This window comes from Pleurodeles waltl, chromosome 5 (genome assembly GCF_031143425.1).
Source record: "Pleurodeles waltl isolate 20211129_DDA chromosome 5, aPleWal1.hap1.20221129, whole genome shotgun sequence".
Lineage (NCBI taxonomy): Eukaryota > Metazoa > Chordata > Amphibia > Caudata > Salamandridae > Pleurodeles > Pleurodeles waltl.
In genome coordinates this window covers 1122610358-1122633616 of record NC_090444.1, presented here as the reverse complement: position 1 = coordinate 1122633616, position 23259 = coordinate 1122610358, and positions in this window count along the sequence as shown.

The following is a 23259-nucleotide window of genomic DNA, read 5'->3' as shown; positions in this document are numbered from 1 at the left end:
AGTTAGAGCCCGATGATGTAGCAGCTGATCATAAGCAAATGCGTGATGGTCTTTTTGTTTTCTTCCAGGTGGCTGATGCAATCAGGCTTTTGGTGAAATTCTGTGTTGCGGCAGTCCGTTTGCAAGAGGAGAAAACAGCCGTGGATGTAGTTGCAAGGACATCTCAGACCGGCAGGGTACAAGCTTCCATCTTCGGAACAGATAAGACTATGATAGTTCACGCGAAAGCAATGTGGGAGGTCGCGCCTTTGTATGTTCCTCCTCAAGGATCGGGTATTCTGTTGATGCTAAGGGTTATTTTATTTATAATTGGGTGTATACTCCTTGGAATAGTGAAGATGTAATGGCACTTAAAACAGCATTACCTGACCCGCAGAAAAATCCAGCCGCCTTTTATGAGGAAGTTGAGGGAGCGATTAGTTCTTGTACTATGACTTTGGCTGACATTGATTTATTTTTCGGAATGATATTACCACCAGATGTGTGGAGAACTGTTCGTAAAGTTGATGATCGTGTAGTTTTTGGGGCGTCATGGAAAGAATTAGAACAGATGGACGGGGAAAGGGATCCTGCAAAAAAGCCGTATCAGTTGATTCTAGATCTTCCAGCAGCCATATTAGTTAAGTTAAAAACGATTATTCCCCCTAAAAAGATAGATTGGACTGTTTTAGCGTCTTGTAAGTAAAAGGCAGATGAATTGGTCTCTGATTTCTTTACACGCTTTGAAGAAGCATTTCATGATTTTAGCGGCCAGTTATTGTCAGATGATATGGGCAGACATTTGTTCGTCGATAAATATGTCACAAATCTGTTACAAGGAATAGCTAGTCGTCTAAAAGCTAGTTAAAGTTCATGGACTACCTCTACTCCAGTTTCTCTTTTGACTATGGCTCAGTATTCTAAACGTCAGGAATTAGAAGCAAAAGGTAGCGAGGATAAAAAGATTAAAGATTAAAGAATTAAAGACGAAGGTTATGTTGGCTCAAGCTTATGGTCCACCTTTTAGAGGTAGTGATAGAGGTGGACGTGGATCTTATGGTTCTTCTTACACTCGTTCGAATTTGTCTATTGATCAGTGTGCGTATTGCAAGAAATTTGGGCATTGGACTGCCGATTGTCCAGCACTACGTGTTCAGCAGTGTTCACGTGGTCGGGGACAAATGAGAAATCGCTCAGAATATTCAGGGCCTAGATGATCATGCTAGGTTTGATGCTAATGTACGAAGGCAGGATGGGTTTAACACTTTTGATAGACGGAACCAATACCAGATGTCTAACTATGTGCAGCCTGATTTCCAAGATTCTGCTTATGCATAGGATTGCCTAGGATGGGGTAAGGAATCAGTTGAAGTTCCAGTAGAGCAGAGGGGTCCCTATGTTACAGCACATGTTTTGGGTTCTACTGATCAGTTTCTGGTTGATACAGGAGCTACTCGTGGCGCCTTGTCTAAACAATTGGTTCCAAGGGCTCCCCTGTCTGGCTTAACCATTACATCAATAGGTTTCGATGGAACACCTCCCCCTAGCCCATTGTCACAACCACTTGCATTCCATGTTGATAAATTTACTGTTCCATGTCCGTTTTTGCTTTCTCCAAATACACCAGACAATATTGTGGGTCTTGATATGCTCAAGTATTTCAGGGCTAGAATACTATGCTCTCCGGAAGGACTGCGTGTTATTTTGAATGATAATCATCCTGTGATGGAAAGAGTTTGTCTTGTTAAAGAGGATATTGCATTAGCTTCACTCCCTAGTACTTTGTGGACTACTTCAGATAATGATGTGGGACAAATGATTATTTCACCGGTACATATTTGTGTCAAGGAGGGAGCTGTATTGCCACGTTTGCCTCAATACAAAATTTCACAGGAGGGCGAAGAAGCACTCACACGAATTGTGCATAATCTTATTGCAGTTGGAGTTGTTGAGGAAGTTCCGTATAATGTTTGTAACAGTCTGATTCTTCCTATTCTTTAAAGGATACTGATACTAGGAGTTACCGATTCATTATTGATTTACGAGAAGTAAATAAGATTGTGATACCACAATATCCTGTGGTATCTGACATCACAACACTTCTTACTTTGGTTCCCCTGACAGCAACTACGTTCTCTGTGATAGACTTGAAGAATGCTTTCTTTTCGATCCCTGTTCATCCTGACAGCCGATATTTGTTCGGTTTTACTTTGAATAAAGGATCATTTTGATTTTGCAGAGTTCCTCAAGGCTATACTGAGAGTCCTAGTATTTATAGTCAGGCGTTAAAACGACAACTTGATTCATTTGTTTTGCCTGAAGGTGTGGCTCTCATACTATATGTCGATGATATTTTGTTGGCAGCTGATACCCCTGAGCAATGTGAAAAGTGCACTTTGTCCTTACTTTCTTTTCTTGCTTCACACCATCATAAAGTGTCACGAAAGAAATTGCAATATTGTAGACCAAAGTTAACCTATTTAGGTCACCTTTTGTCTAAGGAGGGCCGTGCACTTACATCAGATCGTATTCAAGCAATTTTAGACACGCCAGTACCCTCTACTGAGAAAGATGTTCGTGCATTCCTTGGTCTTACTTCTTTTTGTAGGCAATGGATATTAGGGTTTTCACACATTGTAAAACCTTTGCTAGCACTTTTGACTAAAGATACTCCAATGTCCCTCCCATGGACAGATGAATGTGAGACTGCTTTCCGGCAGCTACGACAAGCCCTTTGTTCAGCACCAGTGTTAGGTGCTCCAGATTACACTAAGCCTTTTGCACTTTACGTACGTGAGAAAGATGGATGTGCATTGCCAGTTTTAGTACAGACACAATGGCGATAAGCAGCGTCCCTGTGCATATTTTTCAGCAGTACTTGATCCTGCCGCTCGAGCATTGCCTAGGTGTTTTCGTTCAGTTGTGGCAACAGCTGTGTCAATATGTCAGAGTGAAGGGATAGTTTTGGCACATAAGCTGTTGGTGTTAGTACCCCATGCGGTTGATGCTCTTTTAAATCAAACAAAGATGCAACATTTAAATAGCGCTCGCCTGACAGGATATGAATTGAGATTGCTGGCTCCTCACATTACACTGAAGAGATGTGCAACACTAAATCCAGCCACTTTGTTGCCATATTCGGTGACTCAGCCTCAGTCACAAGAAACACAAGATTGTATATTCCTTACTGAAGAACAGACAAAGGGTTGTATTGATTTGCAAGATACACCCCTTCCAGATGTAGACGGGGAATTGTAGATTGATGGGTCATGTTTGAAGTTGCCAGATGGTACGACCTCAGCTACATATGCAATCACCACAATACACACGGTAGTGGAGACAGCTCGTATACCGCAGAAGTCAGCTCAAGCAGCTGAACTAATAGCTTTGACACAAGCATGTGAGCTTAGTACTGACTTATGTGTGAATATTTATACAGACAGCCGCCATGCTTTTGGAGTGGCTCATGATTTTGGTTTGCTTTGGAAGGAGAGAGGCTTTCTCACATCCCACGGGATGCAGATAATGCACAGAGAATTAGTGCATAACCTCTTGACTGCATTGACATATCCAAAGAAAATAGCTATTGTGAAATGTAGTGCACACAAGAGAGTGACCGATAAGATAGGGCAAGGTAATGCCCTTGCGGACCGCGTAGCTCGTGAGACTGCAATGCAGCAAAGTACTACTTCTATGTATGTAGTGAAGTCACAAGCTGAACGTTGGCATAATGCTAGACAAGACGTATTAGATATACAGAAATCTGCTTCTGTGAAAGAACGTGAGCAATGGCCTGAAGAAGGAGAATTGGATGATGAGGGCTGTTGGCGGCATATGCAGATGGATACATGGAAATTGCCTATAGCTTTTGTACAACCTATGGTTCAGATGGCACATGGGCTGGCACATATTGGAGCTTCAACAATTACGAAGTTGCTAACGCAAGTTTGGGAGCATCCAGAAATTTCCACTACAGCTAAGAGAGTATTACAGTCTTGTTTGATCTATTTACAATACAATCCTGGAAAGGGGACACAAACTCCTGCGGGAGGGGTTTGCTACAGCAACTGCACCTTTCGAAGTTCTACAAATGGATTATATTCAGCTTGAACCCTGCAACAATTTAAAGTATGTCTTGGTGGTGGTATGTGCCTTCAGTAAATGGAGAGAGGTGTACCCCACAAAGGATTATACTGCCATTACCACAGCAAAGGTGCTTTTGAAATAATTTTTCCCTAGGTTTGGTGTGTGCAGACTTTTACGGAATGATAACAGACCTCATTTTGTTGGGGAAGTTATTAAGTATGTCCTGAAAGGATTAGGTCTCAAACAGAAGTTCCATGTGGTTTTCCACCCACAATCAGCAGGGCTGGTGGAAAGGTATAATGCTACTTTGAAGCTGAAGTTAGCGAAGATACAGGTTTCCAGATCTTTAACTTGGCCGGATGCATTACCGTTGGCATTATTGTCTATTAGGTCAATGCCACACTCTTGAACACGCCTTGCTCCCTATGAAATAGTATTTGGAAGGCCAATGACCAATTGGGGAGTTCCTAAGCCAAATTCTGTATATGATGTACCTTGTGTCCTGATGAATGATTATTTGGCACAGTTAACCGACAATTTGGTTTCTATTCATCAACAGGTTCGAGAAGCACTTCCTGATAGATCTACAGGTGAAGGCCATGAACTCCGACCTGGTGACCAGGTGATGATTAAGTCCTTTGAAAGATCAAGCAGCTTGGAATCAAGGTGGCGAGGCCCAGAGTAGGTGCTCCTTGCGACAAGGACAGCAGTTTGAGTGACGAACCAAAATAATTGGGTCCATAGTACTCAGTGCTACCTACCTTGGTGGAACCTGCTGTGCTGACCGTTCATCGAGAGATTTTGACGACGGAGAAAGGCCGTGCTATATCACCTGACGAATCTGCGGAGTTCTTCCCGGACCAATCAACTTCTGGAGTGTTGCGATATAATTTGAGGCCGAGGAAAGATTCTGTAGTGCTGGAAAAAACTGGTTGAGCTACCGCCCTGGGTCAGTGAAACGGAGAGCCAATGTGGCAAGGGGGGGGATCAGCCATGCATTAGAGTAGTGATACCCGTCTTAGCCTGTGGTGAAGAAATCAACGTCTGCCCAGGGATAAGAGCTCCAGCGATTGTTTTTAATTAATTTCTGGAAGGGTCGATTATCACTGTTGCTAAAATGAATAACAAAGTGATCATTAGTACTATGGGGTTTGTTGTTGTTTTGGTGCTTATAGCAATAATCACCTGGTTTATTGAAAAGAAGGCTCCTGCTCGTGAGTTTTTTGTTGCCACTAGTCCAGTACCAGAGGATCACTATTACTTTACGCTTCCCTATCAGGAGCAGAAGCACCGCCAATCGTACTTCAATAATACTTTCATTCAGATGTTGCATCATACTCATAATGCTACAAATACTACTAACTGTTGGGTATGTGGAATGATACATGCGCATCAAAAGAAAGGAGGAACACCTTTCATTCCTCTTCTTTTTTCACACAATGGTTCTTGTCAAGCTTGGTATACGCTTTTGTTTGCATCTGGAAAACGTACAGAAGGCGGACTTCTTTTTCGCCTTAATAAAGTATGCTACCAAGACAAAGATGGGTATCCCCAAGCCGAAGGAACTAAATGGGAATGGGAAGAGTATCAACCAGACAATGTTTCAATACCATATGTCTTCACAAATATAAGAGACTCTGACAAGAAAGAACAATTTGTGATTTCTGTTACAAAAACTAAAGCAGATTTATGTATACGTAGCATTGGGCGAATTCCAGTGGGGACAAGCAATTGTACCATGATTTTAACTATTGAGGGTGTAAATAATAGTAGTTTTACAGCTTCACATAATACATATTTTGTTTGTGGTAACTATGGATATTACCAACTACCTGTTGGGTGGTCAGGTGTGTGTTATGTATCTTTTCTATTACCCCCTGTGTTTTTGGCACCTGCATCATATCACCGAGATTTTAAACTGTTCAATGACATAATTAAAAATAGATATAAAAGGACAATAAGTACAAATGAGGTAGACCAAACGGACAATAGCCTGCAACAATATGTTGATTTTAATTTAGGGTTGTTCTCCTTTGTGGGTTCTGCGTTAAACAGTAGGAAAGTGAGACGATTGACTAGGGTTGTGGAAGCTGTTACCAATCAGGCAGCTCTGGCACTTGGGAATATTACAGAGGAGCTCCAAATTGCGAGGATTGTAGCGCTCCAAAATCGTATGGTACTAGATGTGATATTAGCTGATCGAGGTGGTACATGTCGCATCATCGGTAGTAATTGCTGCGTTCTCATTCCAGATCACTCACCTTCAGTATATGATGCAATATCTAAATTGCATGAAATTGCTGCAGAAATTCACACAGAGACTGGTACTTGGACTTTTTCTGGATGGTTTTGGGCTCTTGTTTCCGCTTGGGGCGGGAAACTACTGACTATCCTGTGTGTACACATGCTGTATCTGTATTCAGTGTGGTCCAATGTTCTGCTCCATATGTATTACTGCTTGTATGCCTACCAAAAGAAGTATTACAGAAATGAAAGCAGAACACATGTTAGATAAGGAAATAGCTGAAATGATGAGCATAAATATACAAGTTGAATATTTAGATTATCCCAGAAAGACAAATGTCTTCAGCTAATGCTGAAAGGGTTGTCTGTTGTAATTTAGTAGTGATTAGATTAAGCATTAGCAGAAGACATCTTGTATTTAGCAACTATTGTGAACATTTCGCGGAATCCATTTTGAATTCATGGCAGCCGTTATCTCTGACACATGCTGCCATGTGCTTGCCATGTGCTCTGTCCTACCTTCCTGTTAACTACTCTTGAAAATCTGTCTAGTGACAAGTTATATTTAGCATCTCCCACTTTGCACATGCCAAGTAAGGTCTGCAGCTGTTAGTAATTAGTAACTGACAGTAATGTGTCTACTAGTCCTTGAAAACTGTTAGCCCCTCCTACCTGTTGACTGTGCATTTCCATATGACCATATATGTATATAAATCTTGCTTCTATAATTGTACCACCTTCTTTTAGCCCCTACGTGGGTATAAAAGGACCATGCTCTCTTAGTTCAGTGTGCTACTTCAAACATTATCGAAGGGTGCTGTTTGAACTGTAGGACCACCTCATGAGGTTTAATAAACGTTTCTGTGCCAACTTCTTCCTATATGGTCTGCGGACTTTGCGCAGAGAATGGCGAACCCCTTGCACTAATAGGCCATGCTGAGGTTTACTTCGACATTGGGGGCAGATTGGACCATTATTTTTAGGCTGGGGGGCAGAAACCACTAGAACACCAGGGATTATTTTTAATATGTTTATTTATGTGGGGGGCATAGAATTGTTGGCCATTTCTGCCCCCCCCCCCGAGGGCAGATCGGCCTATTTTTTTAGGCCCATCTGCCCCAAAGAGGGGCAGAAGACACTTAGACACCAGGGATAGTGTGTGTGTGTGACAAGAGGGATGTCTACATGCTAAGTAAAATCCATTATGAGAGTACTTCCCCCGTGACTGTTTGGTGCCAGGTTGCTGAAGTGCACAAACCTTTGTGCATTTTAGATTATAATAAGCACATGGGAGGTGTAGATAGAGTTGATCAGAGGTTGGAACCTTATACTGTTATTCTAAGTCTTACGTTTGGTATAAAAAGTTAGAAATTCACCTCTTCCACTTGGCAACTTTTAATGCTCTTATTGTGTTTAAGGATAGGTCTTTAGAGTCAAAGATGACATTTGTGAAATTTCAGGAGTCAGTGATAGAGAGCCTTACTGTGGTGGAACAGGCAAGAGTTCTTAGAGAAGCAGTGGTATAGGATGTGGCTAGATTGAAAAATCGCCACTTTGCTGAGCACATTACTCCCATGCCCATAAAAGACTTTCCAGCTAAGAAATGTAGAGTCTGTGTTCGAAGAGGTATCCGGAGGGAGACTCAGATGTACCGCCCAGATTGTTCTTCAAAGCCTGGGCTGTGTGGGGGTGGTTGTTTCAATAACTACCACACTCAGAAGAATTACTGGGAACTACCATGAGTGTAAACTGCCTGTTTTATATTTTCATGTGTTCAGTTTCATGGTTGGCATGTCTGTCATGTACTTAGTTAGAGCTTTTGTGTTTGTAGTTTTGTAATTATTTCTAATTAGTTAGTGGTTTCTTTGTTTTTTAAATGAAAAAAAGTGTTGCCATTTTGTGTGAAGTGGCGCTTGGCTGACGGTGCACGTATTGACTTGCTGTTGGCTACTGCAACACACTGCCAGCCAAATACCAGTCCACAAACTCCCATCAGCTGGTGTGATTGCTGTATCAGGCATTTGGGCGTATGTAAGTGATAGGCCCTTGAGTGACGATGTCTGTCGATGCGAGTGTTGTAATGTGCTGGGCCCGTGACTGGCGGCATGAATGGTCTTGTGCATGTCATGTATGAAAGGTGTGTGAATAGACTGTAATGCGGTTTGTGACTTGCTATGGCTTTACAGCTCACGAGCTGTGTGTCATTGGTTTCATTTTTGTGAAATCTCTTGTTAATTAAATTTGATCCACTTAACCATCATTCACCCTCATGCCAAATCCAACCAGTATGTGTGGTAAAAATGAAAAAAACCTGCTCCGTTGTAATCAGGCATCGTAGCACACCTGTGACATGCTAGGTGTCTCGGGTGGAACGCCAATGATGAAGCATGCCACCAACTTGGTTGGTGGGTGAGGGGTCTTTTTAACATAACCTAAGTGTGTTTCTTTTCACAGTTTTAGGCCCATATTTATACCCTGTTTGCGCCGGATTTGCGTCATATTTTTGATGCAAATTCGGCGCTAAGCTAACACCATATTTGTTCTTTGACGCTAGACCCGTCTAACGTCAAAATATCCCAGTGTGTGTCATTTTCTGGATGCGTGAAACCGCGTTGCGTTAATGAGATGCAAGGTAGGCGTTCCCATCCAAAAAATGACTTAAACACCCGTGCGTCATATTTATCCAACCGCCCAAAAATGCTGCACGGCTGGGAGGCGTAGCCGGAAAATGGTGCACATCAAAATTTTCGTCAAAAATTTATGCCTGGGTCAGGACAGGTGTTAAAATGGGGCAAACACACCAGTAATTAAGGAAAACCCGCAGAAGCAATGTCAGAGCTCCAAAAGGAAGACATGGAGGTGCTATTCATCCAGCATGCACGAAGACGCAGAGCACAGGAGCAACAGCAGCAGCTTCCACCACACCAACAGGGACCCCAAAAGCAACACCAAAGGAAGGAGAGGATATTCCGGACCAGGACAACCCTTCAGGGCCTCAGGGAACAAGACGTCATCCAGAGGTACAGACTAAACTGGCAATCCAAACAGCAGCTGCTGCGCCACATTGAGCCACAGTTGGCACCCAGCTTGCAGACACCCCACATCATTCCACCAGAGACCAAGCTGCTAGCTGTCCTGCACATGTTGGCAAGTGGCTCTTTTCAAACCACTGGTGCTCTGGTTGCCGGGATTTCACAGCCCTCATTCTCTGCCTTCCTTCCCAAGGTACTGAATGCCATCATCTCCCTCACACCCCTCCACATCAGCTTCCCCAACACACAGCAGAAGCAGCAGGAGACCAATCGGGGCTTCTATCAAATCAATGGCTTCCCACACGTGCGTGGTGCCATTGACTGCACACATGTACGGATTGTGCCACCTGCTGCAACGGAGCATCTATACTGCAACAGGAAGCATGCACACCTTATCAATGTGCAGGCCATTGTGGATCATCTGGGATTGATCACTAATATCATGGCAAAGTATCCTGATAGTGTACGTGATTCATTCATCTTCCGCCACACCACCATCAATCAACTCTTCCAGGATGGACGATATGGAAATGGCCTACTTGTTGGTAAGTACAGAAACCTAGTTATATACACACTGCACAGCAACCCTGTAGGACACACAAAACATACACCACTACATTGACACGTGGCCAGGAAGACACTGAGGTTTTGACACTGCTAGTCATTTTTGATATCCTGACCCAATGGGATACACACCTATGGACAAATGACAGATGCAAATAACAACAGATGCCACTCCAGAGGCACAAGGGACAAATTTAAAACCACACAGTGACAATTAAATGGCCTTAACTGGCAGTACAACTTAGAAGATGAATCATCCAATATCACATCAATAACACCCAATCACACACCTTTCCAAGCAATAAGTACTGTGTAAGGGGTGTGTAATGTGTTTCGCTGCAGGTCAAACACCACGAGACACATAGCATGATGATGCTGACTCTAGTGAAGGTGACATGGAATCATTGAGGCAGTACCAACATCTCACAACACTCCTGGGGTGACATTGCCCACTAGCAATAAGGAAGTGGACTGTGTTATGAACACATATTGATGTGACAATAATGCAAAGTGCACACTGCTGCACATACGGATTGAGACAATTAAACATATGCATAACAGATGTGCAGGCACATGGACCTTCTGACACTTAAACCTCCACCCCCAAAACCAAGTTAGCCAGCTTACCTGGAGCAGGTTCAATAGTGTGGGCATACGTTTGCACATGAGCCAACTCGGTGAGGGCACAAAAATAGGTTTGCCTAGAACTTGTCACACATGGGATATTTGTGCATTGTCAATTGTGAACACTTCAGTTCATTGCTGCCAACTTATGGAGATGTGTTGTACATTGTCACCTAGCAAATCAAAGGGCCACACTGTTGTTTTTCACATGCTATTACATATGTTGAATTGGATGGAATGTTCAGGCCATATAGTACAACATTGTTACCACCACAGTGGAATAGATTGTGTGTGTGTGGAAGTATCGTGTCACCTCCAGTGAAGGCACATGGACACTTCTTTCACATGACATAATTCATGGGAGATACACAATGAACTGCAAGTTTACAAATATACCGCTGATATCAGGTCAACCAACCAAACACCAGATTTGATAATTAAACAACACAATGCAGTAAGAACATCCTAGAAGCCTAGGATCCCACACAATAACAGAAACACAGATGACTCACAGACAACACTAAATAACAACATGCAAAGTGATAATCAAGGTGCAAGCAACATCCAGATATTTACACCCATTTTCTCTTTCAGCTGAACAGGATTACGGGATCCAGCCATGGATCATGACCCCATTTGCCAACCCAAGCACAGCATCAGAGCGTGCCTATAATGAGGCACATCGGAGGACACACACCATAGTAGAGAGGACTTTTGGCATCCTGAAGTCCAAATTCCGGTGCCTCGACATCACCAGAGGCAGCCTCCTATATTCAGCTGAAATGGTCTGCAAGATCATTTTGACCTGTGACATCCTGCACAACATTTGAGTAAGGAAGAACATTCCCCTCTATGAACCAGACCCACAAATGCCTGAAGAGGAGGAAGAGGAGGATGTTGTTCGTGAAAATGAGGGGGACCATTCAAACACTGCAGCAGGATTGTGTCGGGGACAGCACATTGTACAAAACTTCTTCTAACTATAGTCACCATCACCACTTTGTTATCATATGTCATAAAACACGTACCTTCATCACTCAATCATGCTTTGGGTAATTTTTATGCATCACATGATACCTAGGAATCATAATCAGAATTTAGCCTTGTTGGAAAATGGGTTATGCGGGTAGGCACCTACACTTAGCAATAGGCCACTAACCTCCACTTAGGTCCAGTTAGGTCTCAGTCAATTAGACCCAGCTCAACCCTTGGTAGCTTGGCAACGAGCGACAAGGCTTAACTTAGGAGGCAGAGTGTAAAGCATTCAAATCTCAAAAAAGAGTAATTAAATAAAACACAGGAAACAGTCTAAAAATCCAAAACCAATTTGTAAAAATAGATTGTATTTCTATCTTTAAAATGAAACAAAAACTAATAAAATCGGATTAGGGGAACCAGACATATGATTTTTTAAATAATTATTGTTTTCTAGCGCCTAGAAACAAAAAGCGCCAATCTGGTCATCTGGTCTCACCTCGACCGGGGCAAAGTCAAATTTGAAGGCAGACCACGATGGAGCCCGGCTCGGCCACAGCCCACGGGAGGCCTCGGTCAAAAGTTTACCTTCGCACTTAGTCGTTTTTCTGAAGATTTTCTTCAGCGGGACAAACCTGCCAGTCCAATCCAACCTCCTAGAACTCTTCTCTGGATACGCGTCGCGGGAGCCCTCGGTGTAGATTTTTACCTTCGGACTTAGTCGTTTTTTCGAGGTGAAAATCCTTTGCCCGGGGAAACCTGGATCTTGATCCGACGTCCTTGGGGCCCTCCTCGGATACACTGGATGGGAGGTCCGGGTCAACTTCCTACGTTCGGACTTAGGTGGTCATTACAACCCTGGCGGTCGGTGTTAAAGCGGCGGTAAGACCGCCAACAGGCCGGCGGAAAAAAAAAAATTGAACCACGATCGTGGCGGAACAAACAAACAGCTTGGCGGTCACCGCCAACAGACAGGTGGAAGACAATGTACCACCCACAGTTTCACAACCTACCAATCTGCCACCTTTTATGGGGCGGATTCACCGCGAACAAAAACACAGCGGAAACAGGACTTCGAAGGGAAAACGCTCACCTCCACACACCCCACAAGGAATCTGGAGGCCATGGAACCCGAACTCCACATCCTGCCAGCCCTTATCTTCTTGCTCCTCTACCAGGAGCACGAACGCCGGCGAAGACCACTGTGAGTACTGCACCTACGACACAGGGGAGGGGGGAGGGAAAAAACAGGGACACACACACGCGACATGCAACACCCCCACCCTCACCCACGACAACACACACTAATACAGCATGATACATAACAGTTACACCCCCCAACCCGTCCGGGAAGAATGCAAGGACAAAAGGAAATGAGTGTAACCATTGTAATATATTAAAATCCAGTACGCAAAAATATATATATATATATACACTATAAACAAAATATACACCAAGAATAGTAGTCCAGGTAGTGCTCCATTGAAGTCCGTGGAACACTGGGCCCACACGGTATGGGCGAGGCCCACACTCAATCCCCAAACCTGACGGGGAGAACACTGCAGGGGCATCAGATAGCAATAAAACAGGCACCTCAGGGGGAAGGGTAAGGGGGGGGCACCTCAGCCGGTTGAGTGCACGACGCCAAATCCACGAGGGGGCCACATGCCCACTGTTCCATCCTGGGGAGTGCAAAACCACAGTCTCTCAAGTCTCTACAGTGGGTGGTTTGCCCACTGTTCAATCCTGGGGAGTGCAAAGCCACAGTCTTTCAAGTCTTGACAGTGGGTGGTTTGCCCACTGTTCCATCCTGGGGATTGCAAAGCCACAGTCTCTCAAGTCTTGACAGTGAGTGGTTTGCCCACTGTGCAATCCTGGGGGGTGCAAAGCCACAGTCTCTCAAGTGGATAACAGTCTCCACTGGTTCTGGAGGGGGCATTGTGCCCAGAGTGCTTCATCCTGCCAAGGACAGAGGTAGTGGATGTTTGTCTCCACTGGTTCTGGAGGGGGCATTGTGCCCAGAGTGCTTCATCCTGCCAAGGACAGAGGTAGTGTATGTGATATTCCACTGGTTCTGGAGGGGGCTTTGTGCCCAGAGTGCTTCATCCTGCTCGTGACGGACTCAGTAGAGTCAATGCCCTTGGCGCTCATGGGCCAGCGGTGCTTGTTGCGGCGGTGCCCTGTTCAGCGGTTCTTGTGGTGGCGGTGCCTTGTTCAGTGGTGCTTGTGGCGGTGGTGCCCTGTTCAGCAGTGCTGTTGGCGGCGGTGCTCTGTTCAGCGGTGCTTGTGGCGGCGGTGCCCTGTTCAGCGGTGTTTGTGGCGGCGGTGCCCTGTTCAGCGGTGCTTGTTGCGGCGGTGCTCTGTTCAGCAGTGCTTGTGGCGGAGGGGTCCTTTGCAGTGACTCAGCTGCTGGCGGTCATGTCTGGCCCAGCGGGCTGGTGCTGGCGGTCCTTCCTGGCCCAGCAGGGCTGGTACTGGCGGTCCTGTCTGGCCCAGCAGGGCTGGTGCTGGCGGTCCTGTCTGGCCCAGCGGGGCTGGTGCTGGCGGTCCGGTCTGGCCCAGCGGGACTGGTGCTGGCGGTCCTGTCTGGCCCAGCAGGGCTGCTGCTGGCGCTCCTGTCCTGGGCAGCAGGGCTGGTGTTGGCAGTCCTGTCCTGGGCAGCAGGGCTGGTTCTGGCGGTCCTGTCCTAGGCAGCAGGGCTGGTGCTGGCAGTCCTGTCCTGGGCAGCAGGGCTGGTGCTGGCGGTAGCCTCCTGGGCAGCAGGGCTGGTGCTGGCGGTCCTGTCCTGGGCAGCAGGGCTGGTGCTGGCGGTGGCCTCCTGGGCAGCAGGGCTGGTGCTGGCGGTGGCCTCCTGGGCAGCGGGGATGATGGCGGTCTTCTCTGCTGTGCTGCTCTTCCGAGATTTTCTGACTTTCTTGTGGGCCTTCCCCAGCTTGGAAGGTGTCGCAGCTGACTCCACACTCCCACCTGTACGCCTGGGAGCGGCTTTGGTGGCTGGAGTCTTCCCCCTCTCCCACCGGGCACTGGCCAACTTTTGATGCTTGACAGGTGGGGGACTCCGTGCCACACTGGCTGCCCTGGTGGCCGGTGAACTCCAGATTCCGGTGACTACGGGCACCACTGGTCCCAGAGATGTTGTGGCTGAGGTGCTAGGTTGGGACCTGGAGAGTCGGGCCCTAGGAGACAGACGGGGTGGGGGAGGTGAGGGAAAGAAGTCAAGGTTGGACAGGAAGAGTTTCTTGGGAACACTGGGATGGGTAGCTGGTGAGGGTTTGGGAGTGGAGGAAGAGGTTGTGGTTGTAGGAGGTGTTCGTTTGGTGACTTTGGGTGAAGGTGCATGCGCTAGAGGCTGTCGTGAGGTGGATGGCTGTTGGGTGGGTGTGTGCCTGCATTTGTGTATCTTGGGAGGGGGTGTCACAGACACACTGGGAGAGGACACAGGGGACGTGTGAATGGTAGTAGGGGTGGTGACTGCACGTGAGCGGGGTGTGGTGGTGTGTGTGCTGGTGATGGAAGTAGTGGCTGTAGATGTAGTGCATGCAGGTGTGAGTGGAGACGAGACTGGGAGGGAGGAGGGAGACGAGGAGGAGGGGGACACAGTGGAGGCAGTGGATGTTGGTGTGTCTGCATGTGTGTGATGCTTGCGTGAGTGCCTGTGGGATGTGTGGTGATTATGTTTGCCTGAGCTTCCCTTGTGTGTTGAGGTGTGTGCATGCTGGTCTGAAGGTGTGCTTGGGATAGGCTGAGGTAGAGGGGATTGGGTCTGGGTGGAGGAAGTTGGAGTGGGAAGGCTAGACAGAGGGACAATGGCTGCCATCAGTGCTGAGGCCAGAGTCTGAAAAGCTCGCTGAAGGGCCGCTTGACCAGAATGAATGCCCTCCAGGAATTAATTTGTTTGTTGCAACTGCCTTTCTACACCCTGGATGGCTTTCAAAATGGTAGACTGCCCAACAGTGAGGGACCTGAGGAGGTCAATGACCTCCTCACTGAGGTCAGCAGGGGTGACTGGGGCAGGGCCTGAGGTGCCTGGGGCGAAGGTGATGCCTACCCTCCTGGGTGAGCGGGCACGGGGCAAAGGAGTGAGGGACTGCTGGGAGGGCGGTGCTTGGAGGGGGGTGGCAGCTGTACCTGTAGATGCGGGGGCACAGATGTTGCCGCCACCACAAGGGAGCTCCCATCAGAGGACGAGTCCGTGTCACTGGTGTCAGCTCCTGTCCCCGCCCTGGAGCTCCCCCCACTCTCCGTCCCAATGGTGAACTCCGAGTCTGTAGTCTCGCCCTCCAGGGCCATGTGGGATACAGCTCCCTCCTGCTCCGGTGCCACTGCTCCTCTGCCTGATGATGCTAATGCACACATGAACAGGGAGACCACAAAAAGGGGGGGGACAACAGAAGAAAGACATGTTGAGTCCATGCATTACTGCTACCGTTGGTGGACACAACAGACACAGAAGCCCCCTGTACTACGCCGCGCACTTAGGCTCCACTGTTCAATCCCTGGGACATGGCCTACAAGGCAAGGGCCGACATCTGCACAGATGGATGACACAGGAGCCTGACTAGGTGAACTTGGGACTGTACACAGGTGGGGTGGGGTGCCACAGATTCTGCCAGAACAAGGGGACCTAACCAGCACACTCTCCCTGGCCTAGGGAAACCCACAGCCCACCTCCCCCACCCAGACACCTCCTCTGCACGCAAAATCAGCAGAATGAGAGTGTACTCACCCCCTTGTGGCTGCTGTGATACCCTCAAGTGCCCATCCAACTCCGGGTACGCCACCCCAGGATCCTGAACATCAGGGGGGTCATGGTGCGACGGGCACCCCTCCCACGTTGGGAGGCCATCCCCAGCTGGGACTCCGCCGTCTTCTTGCTCCAGCGGCGAATGTCCTCCCATCTCTTACGGCAGTGGGTGCTCCGTCTGTGGTGGACCCCAGGGTCCAGACTTCCTTGGCGATGGCACGCCAAATATCCTTTTTCTGGTGCGCGCTGACCTACATGAATTGTACATGGGGAAAAGAAAAGTTATTACCAACTGCACCGTCACAGTCATTGGCCCCCATCCCTACCCTTGTCATGTGGCACATGCACTCAACGCCGTTTCATGCACGCCTCAATCCCCCCCCCATCTTTCATCCACCCCACTCCACACAGGCATAGCCCATACAGCATGCTCCCAGTGTACTTTCTTGTTTGTCTGGAGGACCATAGAGTAGCGTGTACTGCAGGAGGGCTCCATCCACGAGTTTCTCCAAGTCCTCCGATGTGAAGGCAGGGGCCCTTTCCCCAGACGCACAAGCTATTGTCTCTTCCAGACCGATGTCACACTGCAGTGTAGGTCCTCTCCTGTCGAAGATCAGGTATCGAGTGATTGAACAGATAGAAAATGCCGGTCACGTCCGCAGCGGTGCGTACCGTCACCGCCGGCGTACATCGTGATTGGCTCCTGGAACCCATAGGGCCCAATGTTAACCAATGCAGATTTGCGCCGCGGTCTTCGACCGCCTACCGCGATGGTGTACAACGCCAGCGCAGTTGCATCACATCCCATTGTCCCACTTTACAGGTCAGGCAGCCGCCATTTCAGGGACCCACATAGCTTCATTTTTAACTGCGTCACACATACCTAGGCCTTGCCTCAACACTCATACAGGCCAAATTTAGGATTATGATTCGTGTTCTGTGTAACCTGTGGGTACGTACCTCTGAGTTGGTTGACTCTGTGCTCACTGTTGTCCTTCATAGGCACCGTCCGCTGGGACATGTGAGGAGATGGCGGCATCCTCCGGTGTACAGACCACTGGTGGACCTGTCGACAATGGAGGAAAGACATGTGACCATCACCTACAGGCTTGATCGTGCCACAATCCTGGAACTGTGTGCCCAGTTGGAGCCAGACCTGATGTCAGCTATCCACCATCCCACAGGAATTCCCCCTCAAGTGCAGGTGCTGTCAGTACTCCATTTCCTTGCAAGTGGGACATTTTAAATAACAGTGGCCATAGCATCAGGGATGTCCCAGCCTATGTTTTCCATTGTGTTGTCCAGAGTGTTGTCTGCCCTGCTGAAACACATGCTGAGCTACATCGTTTTCCCTTAGGTGGAGGATTTGCCTACAGAGAAAGGTGACTTCTATGCCCTGGGACATATCTCCAACATCATAGGTGCCACTGATGGGACACATGTGGCTTTGGTACCCCCGCAGGAGTGAACATGTGGACAGAAACTGGAAGAGTTATCATTCCATGCATGTGCAGATGGTTTGTTTGGCCGACCAGCACATCTCCCATTTGTTTGCCAAATTCCCTGGCTCAGTGCATGATGCTTACATCCTGCGGAATAGCAGCATCCCTTATGTGATGGGTGAACTCCAGAGGCACCGTGTGTGGCTATTAGGTGAGCACCTGGAAGCAAGTCAGTGGGAATGGTTGTCTGGGTCTTGGGATATCCCTACAGGTTAATGTGTGTCTAACAACTCTGGTTACCCCAACCTGTCATGGCTACTGACCCCAGTGAGGAATCCCAGGACAAGGGCAGAGGAACGCTACAATGAGGTCCATGGGTGAACTCGGCAGATAATAGAGCGGACCTTCGGCCTCCTGAAGGCCAGGTTCAGGTACCTCCATATGACAGGTGGATCCATATTCTTCTCACCAAAGAAGGTGTGTCAGATCATCGTGGCCTGCTGTATGCTTCACAACTTAGCTTTGCGACGACAGGTGCCTTTTCTGCAGGAGGAAGGTCCATATGGCAGTGTTGTTGTAGCAGTGGGGCCTATGGACAGTGAAGACGAGGAAGCAGAAGAAGAGGACATCGACAACAGGACCTCTGTGATCCTGCAATACTTCCAGTGAGACACAGGTAAGAATACAAACCTGCCTACTACATGTACTTTAACACTACTACCTCTCCACTGTCTGTCGTTTTCACCCAGTGTATGGTCACTGAGTTGTCATTTTCCCTTACGATTTCACAGAAGTGGGTCCCACTGTGTGACATCTGCTGTGTTTCCTCATGGACTAGAGCTGTGTGACATAGGTATGTTGACATTACATTTGAAAGAGCATTTTGACACTGTGGGGGTCATTCCGACCCCGGCGGGCGGCGGAAGCCGCCCGCCTGGCGGGAACCGCCAAAAGACCGTACCGCGGTCAAATGACCGAGGCGGTTATTCTGACTTTCCCGCTGGGCCGGCGGGTGACCGCCAGAAGGCCGCCCGCCGGCCCAGCGGGAAAGCCCCTTCAACAATGAAGCCGGCTCCGAATGGAGCCGGGGGAGTTGAAGGGGTGCGACGGGTGCAGTGGCACCTGCTGCACCCGTCGCGATTTTCAGTGTCTGCACAGCAGACACTGAAAATCTTTATGGGGCCCTGTTAGGGGGCCCCTGCACTGCCCATGCCTGTGGCATGGGCAGTGCAGGGGCCCCCAGGGGCCCCACGACACCCGTTCCCGCCATCCTGTTCCTGGCGGTATTTACCGCCAGGACCAGGATGGCGGGAAGGGGGTCGGAATCCCCATGGCGGTGCTGCAAGCAGCGCCGCCATGGCGGATTCCTTGGGCCAGGGGTAAACCGGCGGGAAACCGCCGGTTGCACTTTTCTGACCGCGGCAGTGCTTCGCCGGTCCCCGGCCCTGGCGGTCATGGACTGCCAGGGTCGGAATGACCCCCTGTATTTGCTAATACACTATTTCAAAATCACAGACTGACTCCAGATTGTGTTGTGCTTTGAGGGTGTTTATTTAAGTGCTCAATATTGGAGGGGGTTGTAAAATGGTGAGGGGTGATGGTGGAGGAATGTCCATGGCAGAGTCCAGTCTATTGATCTCACAGGTGCATTGCACAAATGAGCATAGGAAGTGGAGCTGGGGCGGTTTGAGGAGGGAAAGGGTGACAAAGTGGGACAAAAGGATGACAATCAGGGTGGTCTAATTTCTTGGAGGGGGTCTTGGCATCATTCTCTGTCTTTGTCCTGGATCTCAGGGACCGTTTGCTGGGTGGTTCTCCCTCTGCAGGGGGTGGGGTGCTGGTGTGGTGGTCCTGTGGCGGGGCGTCCTGTCCACTAGCGCCGGCAGAGGTGGTGGGCAGTTCATCATCCAGGCTAGTGTCAGGGGCCCCTTGTTGTGCCACAGTGTCCCTCCTGGTGTTGAGTACTTCCTTCAGCACCCCTACGATGGTGCCCAGGTGGAATTGATGGATCTGAGTTCCTCCCTGAAGCCCAAATACCGTTCCTCCTGCAGGCGCTGGGTCTCCTGAAACTTGGCCAGTACCGTTGCCATTGTCTCCTGGGAGTGGTGGTTGGCTCCCATGACGTTGGAGAGGGCCTCGTGGAGAGTGGGTTCCCTTGGCCTGTCCTCCCCCTGTCGCTTAGCAGCCCTCCCAGTTCCCCTGTTTCCCTGGGCCTCTGTCCCCTGAACAGTGTGCCAACTACCACTGCCCCCAGGTCCCTGTTGTTTTTGGGGTGGTGGGATAGCCTGGGTTCCCTGTAGTGGTGGACACACTGCTGATTGACTTGTCCTGGGGACAGAGGTATGGGCCGCTGGGTGGGTGCTGTGCTGGTGTTTCCAGAGGGGGGAAGCTCTGTGGTGGCATGTGACTGTGTCAGGGGAACCGACTGTCCCGAGGTCCCTGATGGGCCGGGCTGCTCATCTAGATCCAGTTGAACAGAGCTGCTGTCATCACTGTGGGCATCTTCTGTTGGTAGTGTGGGCATGTCTGGACCCTCCTGTCCGGTGACGTTGGGTAGGGGTCCAGCAGGGGTATAAAAGGATGTTTATTACATCAGTGTGTGCTCTGGTGTGCAATAGGTGGGTGACTGTGTACCCCAGTGCTTGCATTCCTGTGTGGGTCCTTTAGGGTGGTGTATGGGTTTGTGCAGTGGCCATGCATTGGTGATGGGTGTCCATGCTTTGTTGTTGCATGCAGGGCTTGGTGTTGGGATGTGTGGTTTGTGATATTGGGACATTTGTGAGGAGTTGGAGTGATGGGGGTGAGGGCGAGGGTGGGGGTATGTGATAGCATGCAGGTAGGGTGGGGAATGCAATAGTTAAGATTTGACTTACCAGAGTCCATTCCTCCATCTACTCCTGCGAGGCCCTCAGGATGCAGAATCACCAAGACTTGCTCCTCCCATGTTGTTAGTTGTGGGGGAGGAGGTGGGGGTCCGCTGCCAGTCCGCTGAACCGAAAGGTGGTGTCTTGACACGGAACGCACCTTCCCCCTTAGGTCGTTCCACCTCTCCTGATGTCATCCCTATTTCTTGGGTGCTGTCCCACTTCGTTGACCCTGTCCACTATTCTTCGCCATAGCTCCATCTTCCTAGCTATGGAGGTGTGCTGCACCTGCGCTCTGAATAGCTGTGGCACTACCCGGACAATTTACTCCACCATGACCCTGAGCTCCTCCTCAGAGAACCTGGGTGTCTTTGCCGTGCCATGGGGTGGTGTGGGTGTTGTGTGGGGTGGTGTGTGTTGTGATGTGTGGGGGGATATTTAGTGGTGTGTTGTGTGAGGTGCGTGGAAGTTCTGTGGGTGATGGTATTGTGTGCCTGTGGATGCTTGGTAGTTGTTTGTGGTGTTTCTCTCTGCCCTTCTCTCGGTGATTCTGGTCGTAGGGGTTTGTGGGTGATGTGGATGTGTGTTTTATATTAGATTGGGTGTGTGGGAGTGGTGTGTGTATGTGTATCAGGTGTGTGTATTTGGAATTGTCCAATGTGGTAGTGTTTTGTAAAAGTGTGTGATTTTGAGCGCGGCGGTGCGTACCGCCAATGGAATACTGCGGTTGAAAGACCGCCGCATGGACTTGCGTGTCGTGATAGTGTGGGCGTATTTCTGTTGGCGTGACGGTGGAGGTTTTTTTTTCGCCAGTTTATCACTGACCTTTGGTGTGGCGGACTTGTGTGGGTGTCAGAATTTTGGCGGATTCCGAGCTGTGGGTCATAATAGCTGTGGCAGATTTCCGCGGCGGTGTGTTGGCGGTCTTCTGCAATTACAGTCTTTTACAGCCAATGTTGTAATGAGGGCCTTAGTCTCTTTTTTTGAGATTTTCGTCACCGGGACGAACCTGCAAATCAGGCCAGGTTGTGGTTGAGGCAAGCCGGCTAGAGTTGCTGCGGCGGGTTGGTCCCTCTATAGAGCTTTTTTTTTTAAAGTTCTCCAAACTCCTCCAAACTTCTGGATCTTCTCCCAGATGTTCCTTTGAGGTTCTTTTGGCGTCCACAGCTCACCCCAAGGTTCCAGAGGCTCTGAGATGATCCTTGGGGGTGCGGACTCCAACTCCCAGAATGCACCTGGTGCAAACGCCTTTTTGGCCACTGGGCAGTGGTCAGCTGGTTGATTTCTTCAGGAGTTGGTGCAGGGGACTTTACAGGGTCATTCCCCAGACTTTTTGCTTTTTGCCTCCTTATTTTTCTGACCTTTGTTGGCTGACGTTTTGACTCTGAGCACTTTTTTACTGCTAACGTGCATGTGCTCTCCCTTACAAAATTGGTATGATTGGATTGTACCTAATTGGCATATTTAATTTACCTTCAAGTCCCTTGTAAAGTGGTATCCCTATACCCAGGGCCTGGAAATTAAATGCTACTAGTGGGCCTGCAGTGCTGCTTGCACCACCCACTGAAGTAGCCTGCCAAACCTATCTAAGGCCTGCTAGCACAGAGCCTGTGTGCGCAGTTTCCTACCACAGGGACCTGGCATCTAAAATTACTTGCCAGGCCCAGAACTCCTCTTTTACTAGATGTAAGTTACCCCTAAGGTAAGCCCCAGCTAGCCCTTTGAGAAGGGAGCCATATATGTAGAAGGCTGGACATGTGCCATGTTGCGTGGCCTGTCCTGGTAGTGACAAACAGCTTAACTTGGTGTCTCACTGCTGTGAGTGCTGCCTCCTCACAGGATTGCATTGGAAATGCCCTGCCTTATGTGTAAGGGGTATTGTCTGGTTTATGAGGGGTGGCGTAGGCATGTTTGGTATGGTTGTGATAGTGGCGAGAAATGCTGCTTACTGGTGTGAGTGTATTTTTTATTACTATCACAGAAATGCCACTTCTAGAAAGTGCACATTTATCTGTGCTTATGACTTTGGGGTTTTGCAGCTTGCCTCCAATTCACGTCTGGGCAGACTGACAGTTGGGGCTTTGTGCATACTTCTCAGACAGCCTGAACACAGGGAGGGTGGAGGTGTCACAGAGGTGCATCTACATTTTGTAAAGCCTTCCTGGGCTAAGAGAAGGGAGAGGCGGGGCACACCTGCATTTGTAAAGGCTGTACCCTGGCCTCACAGAATAGGGTCGTTTACCCCCCACTGATGTTTGGAGCCTGTGCTGGAGGAGAGAAAGGGCACTCCCAGAACCAGTTGTAACTGGTTGGAACCCCCTCTCCTGGCCATTGTAAAACACACTGTAAACCCAGTATAAGTACAGGGGAATTTTTCGCCACAATTTGAACATTCTTGGGACTTGAAACTGGACACAGGACGATGATGAATTGACTCACCAGGAAACCACCTTGGACTGCTGCTGCTGACCTGTGACCTTCCTGGTCACTGGAAGGAACTGCCACCATCTGCACCCCTTGTGCTGGCCTGTAGCTGGACCCACCAGCCCTGTGCTTCTTCTTGTTTTTGCTTGTTCCCAGGGGCAGGGTGCTGTGGCCCCTAACCCCTGCAACGATCCCTGAAGATTTATCCTTAGCACTGAGAGAGCGCTCTTCTGTGCCCATGTGCGATTGGAGGCACCTTTTCTATGCTGGAATCACCGTCG